This window comes from Amblyomma mixtum, chromosome 3 (genome assembly GCF_055824585.1).
Source record: "Amblyomma mixtum isolate Tamu chromosome 3, ASM5582458v1, whole genome shotgun sequence".
In the NCBI taxonomy this organism is placed as follows: Eukaryota; Metazoa; Arthropoda; class Arachnida; order Ixodida; family Ixodidae; genus Amblyomma; species Amblyomma mixtum.
Genome location: NC_143014.1, coordinates 144,452,312 through 144,475,698, shown reverse-complemented (window position 1 = coordinate 144,475,698; position 23,387 = coordinate 144,452,312). Strand labels below are relative to the sequence as shown.

The 23,387-nt window shown below is 41.5% G+C and overlaps 2 long non-coding RNA genes across 3 annotated transcripts; both read left to right on the top strand.

Moving 5' to 3' along the window:
• Positions 1-2,109: 2,109 nt before the first annotated feature.
• LOC149352251 (uncharacterized) lies at positions 2,110-11,241 on the top strand. The gene is made up of 2 exons (XR_016290716.1): positions 2,110-3,755; positions 3,936-11,241. It is a non-coding gene; the product is annotated as an uncharacterized LOC149352251 (long non-coding RNA).
• A 2,088-nt stretch (positions 11,242-13,329) lies between these two features.
• LOC149352250 (uncharacterized) lies at positions 13,330-19,214 on the top strand. Of its 2 annotated transcripts, XR_016290715.1 has the most exons (3): positions 13,330-16,472; positions 18,007-18,125; positions 18,306-19,214. It is a non-coding gene; the product is annotated as an uncharacterized LOC149352250 (long non-coding RNA). The 2 variants fall into 2 exon arrangements; XR_016290714.1 differs by lacking the exon at positions 13,330-16,472 and having other exon boundaries at positions 16,539-18,125.
• The last annotated feature ends 4,173 nt before the right edge of the window (positions 19,215-23,387 follow it).

Below are 23,387 nucleotides of genomic sequence, written 5' to 3'. Positions count from 1 at the left end.
CGTTTGTTGGGATATGATGCATATATTTGTATATGTAATAAAACAGCGTTGATGATTGAAGAAGAGGTGTACGTGACTGCAGCAAGATTTTCTGCATGAGCAAATTGGCGGATACCATAAGGGTATACATTACTCTCAATCTCGAAAATTTTCCAAGATATCCGTGTTCAGACCTGTTATAAACACTTGAGGAATGGCAGTGGCAGTGAAGAATGGCAGTGGAAATTGTGTCACTTTGCCTGACACCCTCAATAATTGGCATTCAGTAACTTTTACTCTGAAGAACCACGGCCACTTACATACCATCACCTTCATATCCTCTCCCACACAATGGCTGTGCAGTGCCGATATGGCTGCTTGTTTCCACCAAATCAAATATTTTCTTGTAATCTATGAAAGCTGTGTACAGGGGCAGGATATATTGAGCACCTTTCTCTGTGATCTTATTGGTGGCGTGAATATGGTTTAATTCTGGGTACATTTCCCGGAACGAAGCTTCTGAAGATTCATACAATGTAACCAGCTCATTTCCTTTAAAGGTATGGCAGAAATCAGAGCAGGTCCATGCTTAAGTCGCTTGCAAAGTATATGATGTGCGCCGTTTCCGTCAAGTGTATGAAAGTTTTGCATGGCCACAATAGAGACTTTCGAGGAGCTGCAAAGAGAGACCCTCTTCCAACACGCCTGTCGCTTAGTTGTTGCGGCGTATATCTAGCTCGTCCTCTCCTCAGGCGACACTTACAGATGTAGCGAAATACTCGCAGTATTCTGTCAAATGGCACAGATGGGTTTCTTGATTCCCGGTTGTGTGCTGGGAGCACTGCTATCATGTTGCATTCAAGTGATGGCGGCAGCAGACCTGTGTACTCAGTCGGTGCCTTCGCACTCTGGCATAGTAAACAGTCTTGTAACCTGTCACCTTGATCTGCTCGTAGTTTAATCAATCTGTCACTAGCATTTTTGCTGGAGGTAATTCAGCGCCGGCCTGTGATGAGCCGTGGTGTACTATCAGCGTCAAATGAAATGCGAACAAAACACCTGAAACGCGAGCACAAAAAATTAGGCATATTAGAGGCTGGAGGTGAAATACAGGCGTGGGCTATTAACATTTCAGAAGAGCGGTCTTTTCGGCTTCGATGGGAAAATCAACTGCTCATGTATTTTGCCTCCCTAGTATAATATCTGCGATTTGTGCTGTTCGCGTTTCAATTGGCTTGTTCGCGTTTCAATTGACGCTGATAGTACTTGCTGGGGATAGAACATCCATATCCTGCACACAGCACCTGTCTCTAATGTGACATAACAAATGTCATGCTAGCTCTTACTTACTGGCAAATAAAATGTTCATCTTTTAAACTTTTAGATTCTGGCTCACAGCCATGGCAAAAGCAACAGTATGCTTCGAGTAATTTGATGCCTGTGATTGTACTCTGGCAAAAACAAGGCCTGAGAATGTGCCGAAATAGACTTCCTCCACCAGATTGCATGAGGGTTGGAGCAACCGCAAGCCCAGAAGCATGTACCATTTACTTCTAGGGAATTTGGACATTTTTCAGGAAAGATGAGGCAAGCGCCTTGCTCACAACTTTGTTTTTCACATGAAAGTTCATCGCTGGCGCACTCGAAGTATGCACACCGAACACTACTCGTCCCAATATGGACAGATTGTTGAATCAAAGGTATATTATACTTGTAGGCGATAATCCAAACAAGTGCAGCGAGGACAAAATCCAGACAAGCAAGAATCGAAAACCAAACTTTGAAAACACTGATTGGCTCCGCCCGACGTGCCCGGGAAAAAAATGAGCCAGCTCGGTCTGTCCGACGTACCTTTAGCCATAAGCTTTCCAGAAACCTAGCTGCTTTTTTTCTTGATGGCCCTTAAACTGGTGCTATTGTGTTATCAATTACTTAATGCTTTGTCAGCAATGACCAGTAAGGTAAGCCACCTGTAAATTTGAATGTCTTGAACATCCTCTTCCTCATGGGTGAATATGATGTTAGCAATCTTCCATGCTTTCAGTATGCTCAAAGGCATGTGGCATTGCATCTACACGGTGGAAAGTTTTCCCATTCCAATGCGTTCAGCATAAAGACCTGTTTGTGAGTATCTGGAATGTCCAAGCTGTTTTATTCTCGTGGGAAAGAACATCTTAAGCAATTGCCAAATTTCTTTCTTTGTTTTTTTTTTACATTTAACTATACTTCACATCTGAAGTGAAAGTTGAGTGAACAATGCGAATAAAAAGGCTCGGCTGTATGTGAAAGGTACTATTCATGCTAGAAGGCCTCTGCAGAATACATTATGTCTGCACGTTCACATCCCATCACTTTCTCTTTTATACTTTTCGCATAAAATGCAGCATTTACTTCTCGGTTTCCGAAAATTTGCCGAATACCCTGAATTTAAAGTAAAATTTGTTGGTATAGCAAATCATTATTATACCTAGATTTGGCAATTTTACTGATTAGATCTTATTATTACATGCTGATAAGACTGAGGGAAGCCCCTTGGGTTTTATTTAGTGACTGGAAATTTCCTTTGTGCAGAGAAAAAAGGAGTATCTTTTGTTGACTATTTGGTGAAATGTCTCCGTTAAGAGCATAGCACATTATTTTGTTTGTCTCAGTATCTGATTCCCATCTCACATTATTAATTGTGCGATACAAGTCTTATCCTCACCATTATGATTCAAAAGCCACATGAGAGTATACTGTGGGATGCAAATTAACTGAGAAATGAACGAAAAAAATTTCTGTGCAAATTTGAAATATGCAAAGGCGTATAGATGGCTAGCTAAAAATTTGTGCAAAATTTGTCCTTAGCTTTTTTTTCATGGGCAGTAAATTCGAGTGGGCCTAGTTGCAATATATTGCTGTCTCCTTTAGTTTGCATACTAATGTCACCTGAAAAGAAAACAAACCATCAAGAAAGTTGCATAAAACACACCACTATGTTTGGAGAGACATGGGAGAGGCCTTTGCCCTGCAGTGGGTGTAGTCAGGCTGATGATGATGATGATTATGATGTTCATAAATTCTCCACGGTCCTGAATTGGTTTGAACCGACTAGAAGCAGTTGGAACCTGAACGAAAATTTTCTTTCGTGCTGAACCTGTGCATGAAAAGCGTGAAGTCAAAAATTCTAATTTGACACTTGTTTTCCTATGCTGGACATTCTGTTACACAAATGCTATGCAACTAAAGCATTTGCTTTTCAAATTGAATTAGTGCGGGTTTTTACTAGGATGAGGACAAGGCAAAGAAAGGTGGTTCAAATGTGAAACACATGCTTCACTGACATGCTTCCCAGTCATGCCTCATTGAAGACGTCAAGTTTCTTTGGCATATGCTTAAATTTTTAATACGCTAGGTGCAGTGTTGTGAGTTTGCTAATTGGCATGTGAGGCAAGCGATACAACATGAGTCTTGCTGTCCTGCAAAGGGTTAAGCATTAAAACGATGCTTGCCAAGATGTTTTCAGTGTAAGAGCCTATGTTTGGTGTTTCAGCCTTCTGATTCTCTTTTCTGGTTCCGTTGTGTGTTATAGATCAGAAAAGATATATTGCTCAGGGCACAGTGTTAGCATGTGAAAGGACACTCGTGTTCAAGCTCAGATTCTCTGTTGCATTGCAGGCTTTGTGCAAAGAAGCCTAAGGAGTGGTAGCAGCACAAGCAAGCTGTGCAGTGGAAGTGAGCGGAATTTTTTAGGTCTGCTGAACAAATAGAAGGGGAATGCCTACTTTTGCTTGCAAGTGAGTCCCTTTCTTTAATATTATCTTTAACTGTCTCTATGCGGTTCTCTGTTAGTTAGTCATAATCAGGGTGATGTGCTGTCCTCTAAAATCATTTCTGCATGCATTTGCGGCCCACCAGCTGAGTACATTCGCGCCTAGTGGAAGAAGAATAACTCAAAACATGTGGTGGCTGTGCAGATGTAGTTCTTCCCGAGCATGCCTCCCTGACTTTGAACCAGCTGCAACTGCCCCTCAAGTGAAAGTTCTTGGCTGCTCAACTTGAAGGGATTCTGGGTTTGTGACTTTTTGTTGGCTGGCATCTTGGTGACCTCAGAAACTGGGTCATCTGAGTATGTCATCTAGTGAGCCATCAAACACTGTAATCATGCATGTTGTTGGGCTTGTAGTAGAGAGTTTAATCGACTCACTGTGGCTGTGTGTAATCTGACTTTGTGCAATTTTCAGCCTAAAGACATCACCGATTAATTTAACTCACTTTTCTGCTATGAGGTAGTGTATGGTGTGAAAATATACGTCATGTACCATGTGGCTATGGATAAAAGGAAGTGAGATGTTTGTCCACATGTCAACATCATTGTTATATGGGAATATAAGATAAAAGCAATCAAAGCATTATTTATTCAAGTTTTCTGGGAGCGTGCAAGTGGCAGTGTGACCTCTGCAAACGTCAGATTGGCTCCATTTTTGTTGCAATGATAGTAAGATTTAACTTTTAGTTAGCACTGAGATATTCATGCTCGGGCCGTGTTTGCTAAGGCCTTTGTGCCACTGTATTACAACAGAATATATATGATACTATGTGCACAGATCTTCCCAGTGAATTCTTCATTCTGTTCATGCACCACCATAGTTTTTTTTTTGGCAGCAGATCATGTGTTAATTCATTTGCCTTCAGGCTTTCACAAAAAGCCTGTTTTCAATTAATGATTGCATTTTTTTTTGTGCTCTTCTCTCTAGCTGAAATATTCTTTCCATAATTGCTAGATGTCAAGCAGTTGCAGCAGCTATGGCAGTGTTTGTGGCAGTGTAACATTGATAGTACAGGACAGTCGCACTTTTCTGCCGCATAGACTTAGCTTACAAAAATCCCCCCAAAATAGTACAAGTACAAAGTACAAAAAGGCTTTTGGCTTTTGTACAAGTACAAACCCCCCCCCCCCCAAAAAAAAATAATAATTTCACTGTATGAATGGTAACTGTTTAGAGTGGCCATGTTTTCTGAAGCCTGTCTTGAGAAGATCATTTTTTTTGTGCCGCTTCAGAGTTTACATGTAAACGGTTTTGACACAGAAGCAGATTATTTTGTTTTGTACCTCCTCAGAGTTGACATCGTGTAAACAGTTTAGGCTGTGCATTGTAGTCTCTAAAGTTTGCCTTAATTGTGTTCGTCCTGTGACACAGCTTCACTGCTGGATGGAGTATGTCTCTTCTTTTGTTTGACTGCTTTCAGGGAAGATGTACAATGCTTTTTGTGCCTGATAAGCCATGGGGTTCAGGAGATGGCTAGCTAGATGCTGTGAACAGCAGGCAATGCCGGCATCAGCGCTCTCTGCTTCAGCAGCAACATGATGTTGCGGGATCCGTAGTCAGAGTTTGCTGTCAAAGTGTGGATCTATATATGCTATGGCAGGTGCACTTCAACATGATATATCTGAAAAAACTGCCTTCTGTATGTGCGATTTTGGCTGGGCACATTGAAATATTATTGCTACCGTAGTGTATGAAAGCATTTTTATTTCGTGCATTGACTGGATAACATAGCGATAATTAAAAATATCGAGAATTAGGTTTTGCATACTTGAACTGTGTTATCACAAAAATGGCTGTAACAAAATATTGTGCATAAATAAAAAAAACGTAACGCTGCTTGGTGAGCTCACTAGAAAGGAGGAGAAGGCTTTGAGGACAGGAAATGAAAGGCACAACTAATGTTTCAGTCTGAGTGCACACTAGAACTGTGCCACGTGAAAAGGGCTAACGGAAAGGTAGTATTACTCCTACAGCTTTTGGCAAAAGCAAAGAGCCCACAGGGTTTTCTTCTTGGCCATGTTGTGCGGCTTATTGTGCATTGCAAGAGTTCCAGATCTCTTTAAAGTGATAGAAACTGTCATCCTTACCACTCTACAGGTTAGGACATCCACGAATGCTACAAAAGCCACACTCTGGGCTTATAACCAAACCCCTTTAGCTCTTTAGTTTTGCCAAAAGCTGTACATCCCCTGTATGCATTCTAGGATGTTTGCGGTTAGGCCCAGCCTAAAGCATAGTACCCTATGCATTCAGCACGTCACTTTTAAAGAGATCCTCCCGAGATAAATCTTCCTCTGCAATGAGTAGATGACAATTAGCTTCAGTTCCAGAGCAGATTATTATAAACTTACATTTTGCACATCTTTATTTACCTATAGGACATGGCATGTGCAGTGCAAGCATTTACAAGGAATGCATATCCACCCTGGCTTTCCAAGAACATTAGTGAAGTTGCCTTACCATTCATTTATAGGAAACATGATGCAAAACCACATACTCTTAACGAAATATAGATGCAACAAAGGCTATGATTTGTTTATCGTCTAGTTTCAAGCTTCAAATAGGATGCATACGATGAGCGTCTCTGTCGACTCTAGTCTGCAATCTCTGCAGTGCCTTCTGCTTCCTGTGTGCCCTGGTGTAGCAGTGTTGCCACAAAATTTCTAAAAATGTTATCTAGCATTAAAAAAATAATATACTTTTGAAACTTTCTTAATTTGTCGAGCAGTGGCAAAGCTTTAATAGTATTTATTGTATAATGGTTGCTTGGGCCACTAAGGGGATCGAGCTTCCTGCTCTTCTAATTGGATGTTTTCGCTAAAGTTTGTGTTTCACAAGTATATTCCTCAAGACCATGTCAGTTATTATCACCCATAAGCAAGGTCTTTTTGTTGTCTCTTTTACGGTCGACTATAATGCTATATATGAAACATATTCATTTCTGCTTGAGTTCTTTACAAAAAAAGAAAAGAAAATTAAATTCCAGAAGTTTTCTTGTTTTTTGTGCGCCATATTTCCTGAAGCGGCAGCATTTGGACTAGCTTGTTATGCATTATAGGATCGGAAGGTGCTCTAAAGACGACAACAAAAAGACAGACACAGAGTGTGCTTTTGTGTCTGTCTTTGTACTTTTGCCTTTTTAATGATTTCACAATCCTATAGCATTTCCTGGGCCATGAGGAAATTCCAAACGAAATGTTTTCCAACAGTCTACAGAATCCTCTGTCCTTCTTTAAGCACCATTATAAGCTTCAACTATATATACCACTTCAAGAAAAAAGTATTCTTCACTCTAACCACTATTCTTTCCATTTGATAAAAGAAGTGCTTATTGTTCATTACAATCATTATTGTTTAAATCGGCAAAAAGAAGTGCTGTCAAGGCGTGAAAATAATTTTCATAGAAATATTAAGCTGTTAAGGATAATGTTTAAGAGTGGGGAGCAAAAGATCTTTTTTTCAACAAAATCTTGATGATTGAGGAAACACTGGATCACTTGACATGGGATGACCCATTACACCCTTTTAATATGTGTGGTAATCACTCACTGCAGAGGTGCAGTGGATCTGGCATTCAGCTGCTGAGGTCACGCTATAGTGGAATCAAATTCCAGCTGTGTGCTTATATTCAGATGCAGACAAACTATAAAAATGCACATGTTCTGTGCAATATCAGTCCATGCTAGGGGATCCCTGGCGAGCAAGATTAATCTGTAACCCATCACTAGAACATTCCTCATAGCCCACAATCAGCTTTGAGGCTACAAACCTCACGCATCATACTTGTTTTCGATTTCAATTTTTTTGGAGTTCAATTCAGGGACTTTTTTTTTTCCAGCAGTCACTGAATTTTTTCCTCGGCTAAAAGCAGCACACTGAAATATGTTTTATTGCACACAGATAATTGCGCACAGTAGGAGTCAGCATAGGCACAAGCAGTGGATAGATTTCTACTGATGCAGCATTTGAAGACTACTGGGGCTATTTTCTTTGCAAAAGGTCTTTCTTTCTCACCAATTATTGTGGAACATAGCTGCAGTAAATGATGAAAATTTGTACATTAAGTACACGATCATTATTGCATTACAACTATTACTGTGAGCCTGTAAACAGTTTTCATTGAAATAGCTTCTAGGATATTCTGAAATTTTGGAGTGTTGGTTCTTATTTGCTCCTTCCTAACTTTCGTGCCGTCATCATTTGCAGTGCCACTTGCCATCTACCACGTGCCTTGGTTGGTCTCACCTTCATTATACTCTAAAAGCAGATGGTTTCTCTGAAAAAGAAAGCAAATGAACTGCACCCTCTTGCTTAGCTTGTGGAACCAACAGGTGCTTTTATGTGCAGTGAAATGAGTTTTGCAGAGGCAAGCCATTGAAGGTGCACATGAGAAATGGCATGCCCAAGCGCATCTGGTGGTGTTAACCGCACTCATTTTTTGTTACGTTGCCCTGCAGTGGGCGTTGTCAGGATGATGATGATGATGAATACTATGATGCTTGAAACAACGAAAGGGCATAATTACTCGATTCTTTTGTGTGTGCTTGGTAATATGACTAAGTATCTGAACCGTGTAGAAAGCAGGTAAGCAAGGTATTATTTTGCTAGACAGCATCTAGATCAAGCATGTCTTAATGCAGCAATCTGAAATAACCAAGAACATCATCAACATGTTTTTCAATCAAGTCAGAGTCATTATGAGTCAAACCAGTACCTGCTGCAGCACCAGATGCAGTTTGAGTTGCAACTGTAGGAGAAGGAATGTCAAATACATTCGCCGAGAAAAAATCCCAACCCCTAACCTGTTTGGAGATGTTTGATTATTCGGCCTTTTCTGGGGCCCCACCACAATTAGCACCACAGAGCTAATTTATAAGAGCTATTGAAATTTTGGGTGCATTATCTGATTACCTGCTTTTTCAGCATACAACAAGTCAGTATGCATATAATTCTATTTTTAGCTTATTTAGAAGTTATTATTATTGAATTTACTATCACAAAAGAAAAGCGTTGTGTTTTCTTGTTTCATCTTGGCAGAAAGGTGGGGGTCGGTCTGATTTGACAGCTTGTAGTTATTTGCTTTCCTTGCGAACTGAAGGTGAAAAAGAATTCGCTAGTTTTTGCAATGAGAAAAAGATGATCTTTGTAAAATATTGAGATGCAAAAGTTTGCTTTCATTTGGTCCCCAGAATTTATTTAACAGTAAATGTTCCTTCTGTGATAACCTAGGTCTAATCAATTAGAGCAGAGTTTCTAAAGCTGGCTTGGCCTCATTATCAGTAGCTATACCAAAAGCCGGTTTTTGACAGAAGGATTACCTTCACATGCACGCCTGAAGTGGCACCTTGAAAATGGCCATCAGCTCTCAGCCACTCAAGATGTGTCTAGGTGTACTATCGAGATGGAAAGAAACATGAACAATGCGGCGCCTATACGCTCTGCTGTCAGAATTTATTTTGATCGTGCTTTTAGTTGGGTGGTAAGATAAAGTCATCCTAGAATGCATAACAGATGACTCTAGCGCCTTTCTGCTATCATCGAGGTAAAAGCATGATGAAAATAAAGGCGAAAAGTGGAGCACCTAGGCTCCGCTCTGTTCGCGTTTCTCCCTGTACCACACCTGAGTGACAACGCTGCTCCAAACGATAGTGGGATTAGATGTAAAGGACGCATTTGGCAGTGCTACTCACAATATTCGCCAGCCTTGGAAAGACAGCTTAGCTTTTTCTTTCTTATCTTCAAGGAGCAATTCAAACTATGCATTCTAACGGCCCACTGTAAAAGCCTTGCACCTTTATACTCCACCAGATTTAGCTCTTTCAGCAACAATTTCGTACCTTGAAAGCTTTCAAAGGCACCTCACCTAAGTTCCATATATCATGCCCTCAGCTTGCGGCGTTGTTTTCGGATAAGACACTGCTCAACATGCGGTGCACAACCCCACTGGAAGAAAGGAGGGGAATAAAGAGTTTTTTTTTTTATTACAACTCCAACACGTTGAAGCTATACTTTCGATGTTGCATCTGGCTTTAAATAAATGTGTTATTTTTAATATAAAACATTGCGATGAAGACTTTTAGTGATCTAAACTTTATATCATTGATTTTGTTGTTTTCCAGTGGTCTGTTATGTGGTATTAGGCATGATGTACTGGTATAGTACGCACATGTATCAAGCTGCACACGAGCTAATATGCGAGGAATACAGTGCTTTACGGCCGCTAGACTCCCATCTCATTGTTTGCTGAAATATCTTCTTGATGGTTGTCCATCATGTGACTCCTGTCCTGTGTATCCTTGCAGCATGCTGTTTTCACCTTTACTTGCAAATTGCGAGACAGTGTATCGATTGGAATCACTAAAAATAAAGTGCTGAAGTTGCAAGGAGTGCTCACTGGGCTGACATTCAAATTATTTTTTCTCACTTTTAGACATCAAAGTTCACTTTATGCACCCGCAGCGTCATAATTATGTTGCCTTGTTAAACTGACCTCTAATCATACGCTCGGCACTCGGCGTTCATGGATGAAGCTAAATCTAGTTTTTCTGAGTGATTCTACATGATTCTACAGATGAGGCACTCACACTAGCTTCTTGTAATGGAACTCACTAGTGAAAGAGCAATGCCTATGAAATATTACCAAGAGAGTAGGTAATGGTGGTTATGGGAGGTTTAACATCCCAACGCTGGTTGGTGCTCGGCTATGTAAAGCGCCGTAATGGAAAGTTCTGCAGTGCATTAATTTCTACCTCTTGGATTTCCTTAATTTGACTAAGATCATTCCTCCTATGCTTGGCCTTTGGCGTAGCGTGGCACCACACATATTAAAATGCTGTTGATTTCTCTTTCGTCACTGCAATATTATTGCTCATTCTTTGTCGCCAGCACGGGTATGAACATTTGGTTGCTCTCTGTTAGAAAAGACATACTCTTACCTGTTCCTTCTCGCGACCAACGCCGCAGAAAATGTGAATTCTACAATTTTTTCAGCTTTGGAGCTAGGCATGCAGCTAACACATTTTCATCAGATCAGATGGGCCTAAGCTGCGCAGGGTTGACAATTCGTCTAGCGATCGGCAGTGACGCGTGGGACGCGCCGTGCAGACCATGCGAAGTGACGTGGCAGCACTAGAATGTACACAGACGCCGGACCTCGACTACCAAGCTCAGCATGACAGAAAGTTCTGTGAACATGGGTAGAGATGACCCGACATTGTTTACTCGTATTGGGTGTACATGTATTAAAGTTAAGTTTTCGTTTCTGCCTAAAACAGTTATAGAATGGAATAACCTTGACCGACACGTATTTTCAACAAAACTTGTTCACTTGAAACTTGTAAAAGAGCTAGAACTGTGTTGTACTGACTGACAATACCATTCCCACCCTGTAACAGCCCCTCAAGGGCTAACAGTATTTGGAAATAAATAAATAAATAAAGTTGTTTTCTACGAGTTTGCATTTGCGCATTGCTTGTGCACCAGTCTGCAAACATTCGGACCCACTTGCTGCACGGCTATGAGGTTGGCTGTCTTTGCATGCCGTGGACACAAGACGTTGATGCATGGTTGTTTGGGGCACCCACACACACGCCCGCGTGCATATGACGCCACCCGGAACGATGTACAAAGAATGGTTGCATCACAATTTTGATATGAAAGTCTTTGGAGTCATACATAATTGAAGGTGTATATGTCATCGGTTCGAATCTCTATTTCAAGCTAGACTCCAACTTGACTAGTACATGTTTATTTTAATTATTTATTTCAAATACCCTCATGGCCCTGCGGGCATTATTGAGGGAAGTGGAACAAGCACAGATGACAAAAAATTAGAATACTATGTACGTGAGATGGTATGACACCGCATGGAACACTGTACGACAAATGGTTGCGTTACAATTTAGGAGCCAATGACGGTAAAACTGGCAACGCACGGAGGTCGGCCAGTTGTGAATATATTCGGGCAGCACTTTTTGACGAGATAGTTGGTTCATGATCGTTGAAAAACAGCGGTGCACTCAAGAGACGAAGACAGAGGGAGAACATACACGACACACAACGACTAACAACATGTAGAGGATTATCTGAATCAATGCTCAGCTTGCTATGTGTCACACAGCCTTTGATGACGTCACTCTATTTTTCTTGCCATTACTGGAACTTTATGTACTGTTTGCAGATATGCACACAGATGCTACCGGCTTTTTTTCTAGGGGGACTAGTATTGCTTTCACATTAATACTAACTTGCAAAAGAAAATGCCGGACAAGCCGATCGATGTTGGAGCTGTGTTTGGTGGCTAAATCTGAGATTAAAAGGGAAAACCTTTTGAAAATTCCCAAAGGGAGTGGCTTATTTTTCGAGGCCAGGGCTGGGTGCTTGAGGACGAAGTGTTACCGTCAACAATTTGACACAACAGATGACATTTGCTGTTGCTGCATGCAAGGCAGAGAAATGATAGAACATATTCTTATCCAGTACGATACCCTGCAAAGCTCAGTGCACTATGCCGTTGCAGGTATCTGTGAAACCCTAGAGTTTCAGAATAGACAAGGACATGGTCAATTTTCAAGAAGCAAATAAGAGACGACAAGAGGACTGATGCAGAAGGTAAATAGAGTAGTTTAGAAACGAGATGAAAATTGGCAGTTAATCAGCATGCTAGGAAGAAATGGGTAGGTGAAACATATCACCATCCCGATACAAATTAAGGGTAGGCTAATATCTATAAAATGGGAATGTTTTGACGACATCGCAAGACACGGAACTAGCTGTCTCGAACAATGAGGGAATTTGAAACGGAGAAACCGGAAATTTTGTCAAGTGACAACCTAATTATGGCATTACTACTGACGTATTTTATTACAGCATCCTTGACAACCACAGATCATCTCTCAAGCTCAAGCCCTGCACTGGAAATTAACCACCTCTTAAAAGCAGATATCTTCCAACAGCCGTCAGTCAGGGCACAGCTGCTGCTATCATTTGTACGGCACTCTTACTGGACAGTTTTTCTAGCTTTTTATATTTAAAGCTGTGTTTTCAGTGGAAGTATACGTAGCGTCTTTGTCAACTGAACGCGGTATTTTACTGATACTTACAGACCTATATCAATTTTTTTTAACGCTGTGTGCCTTTAAGTCTCCATACAGCAAGTTCAAAACTGCCGCAGAACTATGCAAAAAGATTGCTCTCCAATGAACCGAAACTTCCTTGCACGTGCAATCAGCTCAATCGACAAATCACGTGCAATGGACAAATAGAACCGACACACGTATTTTGATGGAGGCGGAGAGCATTAAGGCACCCATATGCTGGTTGGTGTCAGTGCACATTAAAGATGATCCCCACGTGGTCGAAACTATTCCGGAGTTCTCGCTACGCCACCTCTTTATTTCTCGCAATCCCTCCCTTATCCCTTCCATTACGGCGCGGTTCAGGTGTCCGCCGAGATGTGGCAGATACGGCGCCAGTTCTTTCCTTCCTCCATGTACGGCGCCATTTCCTTTCCTCAAAAAAAAAAAAAAAAACGCGCTGACGCTTGTGGGAAGAATCACGTGGGAAGAACGCTCGCTCATTCGCTCTCGGGCTTTTCCGCCATTTGTCGAGGGCCCAGAAACGATCGACATTCAGGCGGTGTCTCGATCGTATCGAACGCTTAGATGTGCTTGTTGTCGAAGTCGTATCAGAGCAAGGCTTCTCCATCAATGACACTCAACCTCCACGGCCGGTGGAAAGGAAGTCGCCCTAAACAGCTAGCTTCCTCAACCCTATACCACCTCGACGACGTGTTCAGCAGGTCGGAGTTCGCCGGAACTTCGGCGAGTTCCGTCTCGCCCTACCGCACTTCAGCGACCCTGGCGCATTCGAGCCGTGCAGAGATGGCAGCCCCTCGCTCACTCGCTCGCGGTTCTCCGCCATTTGCTGAGGGCCCAGAAGCGATTGACATTCAGACTGTATCTCGTGTCGAACGCTTAGATGTGTCGTTCTCGAAGTCGTATCAGCGAAAGGCTCCTCCATCAATGCCACGCAACCTTCACGGCCGGTGGAAAGGATGTCGCCCTAAACAGCTAGCTTCCTCAGAGCCATGCCTGGAAGACACCCTATATCACCTCGACGACGTGTTCAGCAGGTCGGAGTTCGCCGAAATTTCGCCGAGTTCCGTCTCGCCCTGCGGGACGCGGCGTGCAACGTGTGCGTACCCTACTTCAGCGACCCTGGCGCGTTCGAGCCGTGCGGCAGATGGCAGCCCCTGGTGGTAGTGTACATACTACCTCGATCTTGGCTTTTCGCCAGCTCGACGACGTGTTCAGCAGGTCGGACGTGAGCGGAACGTTCTAGAGTTCGCGGCGCTTTAGAGATCGTTGCGCATTCGAACGGTGCGATAAGTGGGAGCCCCTGCTGGAAGAAGACTGCATCCGGGCCTTCTTCGGATTTCCCGCACGAAGCAGGAGTTGCCGTGGGGAATACGGACTCGATTTGTATATAGCATGCACCTGCAGCACTTTAACGGCAGCAGGCTTGAGGCGAGAACACTCGCCGTATGTGCAATTTCTGACTGTGCGAAAATATGATGATTTGCGTTTGTTGGGATATGATGCATATATTTGTATATGTAATAAAACAGCGTTGATGATTGAAGAAGAGGTGTACGTGACTGCAGCAAGATTTTCTGCATGAGCAAATTGGCGGATACCATAAGGGTATACATTACTCTCAATCTCGAAAATTTTCCAAGATATCCGTGTTCAGACCTGTTATAAACACTTGAGGAATGGCAGTGGCAGTGAAGAATGGCAGTGGAAATTGTGTCACTTTGCCTGACACCCTCAATAATTGGCATTCAGTAACTTTTACTCTGAAGAACCACGGCCACTTACATACCATCACCTTCATATCCTCTCCCACACAATGGCTGTGCAGTGCCGATATGGCTGCTTGTTTCCACCAAATCAAATATTTTCTTGTAATCTATGAAAGCTGTGTACAGGGGCAGGATATATTGAGCACCTTTCTCTGTGATCTTATTGGTGGCGTGAATATGGTTTAATTCTGGGTACATTTCCCGGAACGAAGCTTCTGAAGATTCATACAATGTAACCAGCTCATTTCCTTTAAAGGTATGGCAGAAATCAGAGCAGGTCTATGCTTAAGTCGCTTGCAAAGTATATGATGTGCGCCGTTTCCGTCAAGTGTATGAAAGTTTTGCATGGCCACAATAGAGACTTTCGAGGAGCTGCAAAGAGAGACCCTCTTCCAACACGCCTGTCGCTTAGTTGTTGCGGCGTATATCTAGCTCGTCCTCTCCTCAGGCGACACTTACAGATGTAGCGAAATACTCGCAGTATTCTGTCAAATGGCACAGATGGGTTTCTTGATTCCCGGTTGTGTGCTGGGAGCACTGCTATCATGTTGCATTCAAGTGATGGCGGCAGCAGACCTGTGTACTCAGTCGGTGCCTTCGCACTCTGGCATAGTAAACAGTCTTGTAACCTGTCACCTTGATCTGCTCGTAGTTTAATCAATCTGTCACTAGCATTTTTGCTGGAGGTAATTCAGCGCCGGCCTGTGATGAGCCGTGGTGTACTATCAGCGTCAAATGAAATGCGAACAAAACATCTGAAACGCGAGCACAAAAAATTAGGCATATTAGAGGCTGGAGGTGAAATACAGGCGTGGGCTATTAACATTTCAGAAGAGCGGTCTTTTCGGCTTCGATGGGAAAATCAACTGCTCATGTATTTTGCCTCCCTAGTATAATATCTGCGATTTGTGCTGTTCGCGTTTCAATTGGCTTGTTCGCGTTTCAATTGACGCTGATAGTACTTGCTGGGGATAGAACATCCATATCCTGCACACAGCACCTGTCTCTAATGTGACATAACAAATGTCATGCTAGCTCTTACTTACTGGCAAATAAAATGTTCATCTTTTAAACTTTTAGATTCTGGCTCACAGCCATGGCAAAAGCAACAGTATGCTTCGAGTAATTTGATGCCTGTGATTGTACTCTGGCAAAAACAAGGCCTGAGAATGTGCCGAAATAGACTTCCTCCACCAGATTGCATGAGGGTTGGAGCAACCGCAAGCCCAGAAGCATGTACCATTTACTTCTAGGGAATTTGGACATTTTTCAGGAAAGATGAGGCAAGCGCCTTGCTCACAACTTTGTTTTTCACATGAAAGTTCATCGCTGGCGCACTCGAAGTATGCACACCGAACACTACTCGTCCCAATATGGACAGATTGTTGAATCAAAGGTATATTATACTTGTAGGCGATAATCCAAACAAGTGCAGCGAGGACAAAATCCAGACAAGCAAGAATCGAAAACCAAACTTTGAAAACACTGATTGGCTCCGCCCGACGTGCCCGGGAAAAAAATGAGCCAGCTCGGTCTGTCCGACGTACCTTTAGCCATAAGCTTTCCAGAAACCTAGCTGCTTTTTTTCTTGATGGCCCTTAAACTGGTGCTATTGTGTTATCAATTACTTAATGCTTTGTCAGCAATGACCAGTAAGGTAAGCCACCTGTAAATTTGAATGTCTTGAACATCCTCTTCCTCATGGGTGAATATGATGTTAGCAATCTTCCATGCTTTCAGTATGCTCAAAGGCATGTGGCATTGCATCTACACGGTGGAAAGTTTTCCCATTCCAATGCGTTCAGCATAAAGACCTGTTTGTGAGTATCTGGAATGTCTAAGCTGTTTTATTCTCGTGGGAAAGAACATCTTAAGCAATTGCCAAATTTCTTTCTTTGTTTTTTTTTTTACATTTAACTATACTTCACATCTGAAGTGAAAGTTGAGTGAACAATGCGAATAAAAAGGCTCGGCTGTATGTGAAAGGTACTATTCATGCTAGAAGGCCTCTGCAGAATACATTATGTCTGCACGTTCACATCCCATCACTTTCTCTTTTATACTTTTCGCATAAAATGCAGCATTTACTTCTCGGTTTCCGAAAATTTGCCGAATACCCTGAATTTAAAGTAAAATTTGTTGGTATAGCAAATCATTATTATACCTAGATTTGGCAATTTTACTGATTAGATCTTATTATTACATGCTGATAAGACTGAGGGAAGCCCCTTGGGTTTTATTTAGTGACTGGAAATTTCCTTTGTGCAGAGAAAAAAGGAGTATCTTTTGTTGACTATTTGGTGAAATGTCTCCGTTAAGAGCATAGCACATTATTTTGTTTGTCTCAGTATCTGATTCCCATCTCACATTATTAATTGTGCGATACAAGTCTTATCCTCACCATTATGATTCAAAAGCCACATGAGAGTATACTGTGGGATGCAAATTAACTGAGAAATGAACGAAAAAAATTTCTGTGCAAATTTGAAATATGCAAAGGCGTATAGATGGCTAGCTAAAAATTTGTGCAAAATTTGTCCTTAGCTTTTTTTTCATGGGCAGTAAATTCGAGTGGGCCTAGTTGCAATATATTGCTGTCTCCTTTAGTTTGCATACTAATGTCACCTGAAAAGAAAACAAACCATCAAGAAAGTTGCATAAAACACACCACTATGTTTGGAGAGACATGGGAGAGGCCTTTGCCCTGCAGTGGGTGTAGTCAGGCTGATGATGATGATGATTATGGTGTTCATAAATTCTCCACGGTCCTGAATTGGTTTGAACCGACTAGAAGCAGTTGGAACCTGAACGAAAATTTTCTTTCGTGCTGAACCTGTGCATGAAAAGCGTGAAGTCAAAAATTCTAATTTGACACTTATTTTCCTATGCTGGACATTCTGTTGCACAAATGCTATGCAACTAAAGCATTTGCTTTTCAAATTGAATTAGTGCGGGTTTTTACTAGGATGAGGACAAGGCAAAGAAAGGTGGTTCAAATGTGAAACACATGCTTCACTGACATGCTTCCCAGTCATGCCTCATTGAAGACGTCAAGTTTCTTTGGCATATGCTTAAATTTTTAATACGCTAGGTGCAGTGTTGTGAGTTTGCTAATTGGCATGTGAGGCAAGCGATACAACATGAGTCTTGCTGTCCTGCAAAGGGTTAAGCATTAAAACGATGCTTGCCAAGATGTTTTCAGTGTAAGAGCCTATGTTTGGTGTTTCAGCCTTCTGATTCTCTTTTCTGGTTCCGTTGTGTGTTATAGATCAGAAAAGATATATTGCTCAGGGCACAGTGTTAGCATGTGAAAGGACACTCGTGTTCAAGCTCAGATTCTCTGTTGCATTGCAGGCTTTGTGCAAAGAAGCCTAAGGAGTGGTAGCAGCACAAGCAAGCTGTGCAGTGGAAGTGAGCGGAATTTTTTAGGTCTGCTGAACAAATAGAAGGGGAATGCCTACTTTTGCCTGCAAGTGAGTCCCTTTCTTTAATATTATCTTTAACTGTCTCTATGCGGTTCTCTGTTAGTTAGTCATAATCAGGGTGATGTGCTGTCCTCTAAAATCATTTCTGCATGCATTTGCGGCCCACCAGCTGAGTACATTCGCGCCTAGTGGAAGAAGAATAACTCAAAACATGCGGTGGCTGTGCAGATGTAGTTCTTCCCGAGCATGCCTCCCTGACTTTGAGCCAGCTGCAGCTGCCCCTCAAGTGAAAGTTCTTGGCTGCTCAACTTGAAGGGATTCTGGGTTTGTGACTTTTTGTTGGCTGGCATCTTGGTGACCTCAGAAACTGGGTCATCTGAGTATGTCATCTAGTGAGCCATCAAACACTGTAATCATGCATGTTGTTGGGCTTGTAGTAGAGAGTTTAATCGACTCACTGTGGCTGTGTGTAATCTGACTTTGTGCAATTTTCAGCCTAAAGACATCACCGATTAATTTAACTCACTTTTCTGTTATGAGGTAGTGTATGGTGTGAAAATATACGTCATGTACCATGTGGCTATGGATAAAAGGAAGTGAGATGTTTGTCCACATGTCAACATCATTGTTATATGGGAATATAAGATAAAAGCAATCAAAGCATTATTTATTCAAGTTTTCTGGGAGCGTGCAAGTGGCAGTGTGACCTCTGCAAACGTCAGATTGGCTCCATTTTTGTTGCAATGATAGTAAGATTTAACTTTTAGTTAGCACTGAGATATTCATGCTCGGGCCATGTTTGCTAAGGCCTTTGTGCCACTGTATTACAACAGAATATATATGATACTATGTGCACAGATCTTCCCAGTGAATTCTTCATTCTGTTCATGCACCACCATAGTTTTTTTTTTGGCAGCAGATCATGTGTTAGTTCATTTGCCTTCAGGCTTTCACAAAAAGCCTGTTTTCAATTAATGATTGCATTTTTTTTTGTGCTCTTCTCTCTAGCTGAAATATTCTTTCCATAATTGCTAGATGTCAAGCAGTTGCAGCAGCTATGGCAGTGTTTGTGGCAGTGTAACATTGATAGTACAGGACAGTCGCACTTTTCTGCTGCATAGACTTAGCTTACAAAAATCCCCCCAAAAAAAGTACAAGTACAAAGTACAAAAAGGCTTTTGGCTTTTGTACAAGTACAAACCCCCCCCCCCCCCCCCCCAAAAAAAAATAATAATTTCACTGTATGAATGGTAACTGTTTAGAGTGGCCATGTTTTCTGAAGCCTGTCTTGAGAAGATCATTTTTTTTGTGCCGCTTCAGAGTTTACATGTAAACGGTTTTGACACAGAAGCAGATTATTTTGTTTTGTACCTCCTCAGAGTTGACATCGTGTAAACAGTTTAGGCTGTGCATTGTAGTCTCTTTAAAGTTTGCCTTAATTGTGTTCGTCCTGTGACACAGCTTCACTGCTGGATGGAGTATGTCTCTTCTTTTGTTTGACTGCTTTCAGGGAAGATGTACAATGCTTTTTGTGCCTGATAAGCCATGGGGTTCAGGAGATGGCTAGCTAGATGCTGTGAACAGCAGGCAATGCCGGCACCAGCGCTCTCTGCTTCAGCAGCAACATGATGTTGCGGGATCCGTAGTCAGAGTTTGCTGTCAAAGTGTGGATCTATATATGCTATGGCAGGTGCACTTCAACATGATATATCTGAAAAAACTGCCTTCTGTATGTGCGATTTTGGCTGGGCACATTGAAATATTATTGCTACCGTAGTGTATGAAAGCATTTTTTTTTCGTGCATTGACTGGATAACATAGCGATAATTAAAAATATCGAGAATTAGGTTTTGCATACTTGAACTGTGTTATCACAAAAATGGCTGTAACAAAATATTGTGCATAAATAAAAAAAGCGTAACGCTGCTTGGTGAGCTCACTAGAAAGGAGGAGAAGGCTTTGAGGACAGGAAATGAAAGGCACAACTAATGTTTCAGTCTGAGTGCACACTAGAACTGTGCCACGTGAAAAGGGCAAACGGAAAGGTAGTATTACTCCTACAGCTTTTGGCAAAAGCAAAGAGCCCACAGGGTTTTCTTCTTGGCCATGTTGTGCGGCTTATTGTGCATTGCAAGAGTTCCAGATCTCTTTAAAGTGATAGAAACTGTCATCCTTACCACTCCACAGGTTAGGACATCCACGAATGCTACAAAAGCCACACTCTGGGCTTATAACCAAACCCCTTTAGCTCTTTAGTTTTGCCAAAAGCTGTACATCCCCTGTATGCATTCTAGAATGTTTGCGGTTAGGCCCAGCCTAAAGCATAGTACCCTATGCATTCAGCACGTCACTTTTAAAGAGATCCTCCCGAGATAAATCTTCCTCTGCAATGAGTAGATGACAATTAGCTTCAGTTCCAGAGCAGATTATTATAAACTTACATTTTGCACATCTTTATTTACCTATAGGGCATGGCATGTGCAGTGCAAGCATTTACAAGGAATGCATATCCACCCTGGCTTTCCAAGAACATTAGTGAAGTTGCCTTACCATTCATTTATAGGAAACATGATGCAAAACCACATACTCTTAACGAAATATAGATGCAACAAAGGCTATGATTTGTTTATCGTCTGCAGTTTCAAGCTTCAAATAGGATGCATACGATGAGCGTCTCTGTCGACTCTAGTCTGCAATCTCTGCAGTGCCTTCTGCTTCCTGTGTGCCCTGGTGTAGCAGTGTTGCCACAAAATTTCTAAAAATGTTATCTAGCATTAAAAAAATAATATACTTTTGAAACTTTCTTAATTTGTCGAGCAGTGGCAAAGCTTTAATAGTATTTATTGTATAATGGTTGCTTGGGCCACTAAGGGGATCGAGCTTCCTGCTCTTCTAATTGGATGTTTTCGCTAAAGTTTGTGTTTCACAAGTATATTCCTCAAGACCATGTCAGTTATTATCACCCATAAGCAAGGTCTTTTTGTTGTCTCTTTTACGGTCGACTATAATGCTATATATGAAACATATTCATTTCTGCTTGAGTTCTTTACAAAAAAAGAAAAGAAAATCAAATTCCAGAAGTTTTCTTGTTTTTTGTGCGCCATATTTCCTGAAGCGGCAGCATTTGGACTAGCTTGTTATGCATTATAGGATCGGAAGGTGCTCTAAAGACGACAACAAAAAGACAGACACAGAGTGTGCTTTTGTGTCTGTCTTTGTACTTTTGCCTTTTTAATGATTTCACAATCCTATAGCATTTCCTGGGCCATGAGGAAATTCCAAACGAAATGTTTTCCAACAGTCTACAGAATCCTCTGTCCTTCTTTAAGCACCATTATAAGCTTCAACTATATATACCACTTCAAGAAAAAAGTATTCTTCACTCTAACCACTATTCTTTCCATTTGATAAAAGAAGTGCTTATTGTTCATTACAATCATTATTGTTTAAATCGGCAAAAAGAAGTGCTGTCAAGGCGTGAAAATAATTTTCATAGAAATATTAAGCTGTTAAGGATAATGTTTAAGAGTGGGGAGCAAAAGATCTTTTTTTCAAGAAAATCTTGATGATTGAGGAAACACTGGATCACTTGACATGGGATGACCCATTACACCCTTTTAATATGTGTGGTAATCACTCACTGCAGAGGTGCAGTGGATCTGGCATTCAGCTGCTGAGGTCACGCTAGTGGAATCAAATTCCAGCTGTGTGCTTATATTCAGATGCAGACAAACTATAAAAATGCACATGTTCTGTGCAATATCAGTCCATGCTAGGGGATCCCTGGCGAGCAAGATTAATCTGTAACCCATCACTAGAACATTCCTCATAGCCCACAATCAGCTTTGAGGCTACAAACCTCACGCATCATACTTGTTTTCGATTTCAATTTTTTTGGAGTTCAATTCAAGGACTTTTTTTTCCAGCAGTCGCTGAATTTTTTGCTCGGCTAAAAGCAGCACACTGAAATATGTTTTATTGCACACAGATAATTGCGCACAGTAGGAGTCAGCATAGGCACAAGCAGTGGATAGATTTCTACTGATGCAGCATTTGAAGACTACTGGGGCTATTTTCTTTGCAAAAGGTCTTTCTTTCTCACCAATTATTGTGGAACATAGCTGCAGTAAATGATGAAAATTTGTACATTAAGTACACGATCATTATTGCATTACAACTATTACTGTGAGCCTGTAAACAGTTTTCATTGAAATAGCTTCTAGGATATTCTGAAATTTTGGAGTGTTGGTTCTTATTTGCTCCTTCCTAACTTTCGTGCCGTCATCATTTGCAGTGCCACTTGCCATCTACCACGTGCCTTGGTTGGTCTCACCTTCATTATACTCTAAAAGCAGATGGTTTCTCTGAAAAAGAAAGCAAATGAACTGCACCCTCTTGCTTAGCTTGTGGAACCAACAGGTGCTTTTATGTGCAGTGAAATGAGTTTTGCAGAGGCAAGCCATTGAAGGTGCACATGAGAAATGGCATGCCCAAGCGCATCTGGTGGTGTTAACCGCACTCATTTTTTGTTACGTTGCCCTGCAGTGGGCGTTGTCAGGATGATGATGATGATGAATACTATGATGCTTGAAACAACGAAAGGGCATAATTACTCGATTCTTTTGTGTGTGCTTGGTAATATGACTAAGTATCTGAACCGTGTAGAAAGCAGGTAAGCAAGGTATTATTTTGCTAGACAGCATCTAGATCAAGCATGTCTTAATGCAGCAATCTGAAATAACCAAGAACATCATCAACATGTTTTTCAATCAAGTCAGAGTCATTATGAGTCAAACCAGTACCTGCTGCAGCACCAGATGCAGTTTGAGTTGCAACTGTAGGAGCAGGAATGTCAAATACATTCGCCGAGAAAAAATCCCAACCCCTAACCTGTTTGGAGATGTTTGATTATTCGGCCTTTTCTGGGGCCCCACCACAATTAGCACCACAGAGCTAATTTATAAGAGCTATTGAAATTTTGGGTGCATTATCTGATTACCTGCTTTTTCAGCATACAACAAGTCAGTATGCATATAATTCTATTTTTAGCTTATTTAGAAGTTATTATTATTGAATTTACTATTACAAAAGAAAAGCGTTGTGTTTTCTTGTTTCATCTTGGCAGAAAGGTGGGGGTCGGTCTGATTTGACAGCTTGTAGTTATTTGCTTTCCTTGCGAACTGAAGGTGAAAAGAATTCGCTAGTTTTTGCAATGAGAAAAAGATGATCTTTGTAAAATATTGAGATGCAAAAGTTTGCTTTCATTTGGTCCCCAGAATTTATTTAACAGTAAATGTTCCTTCTGTGATA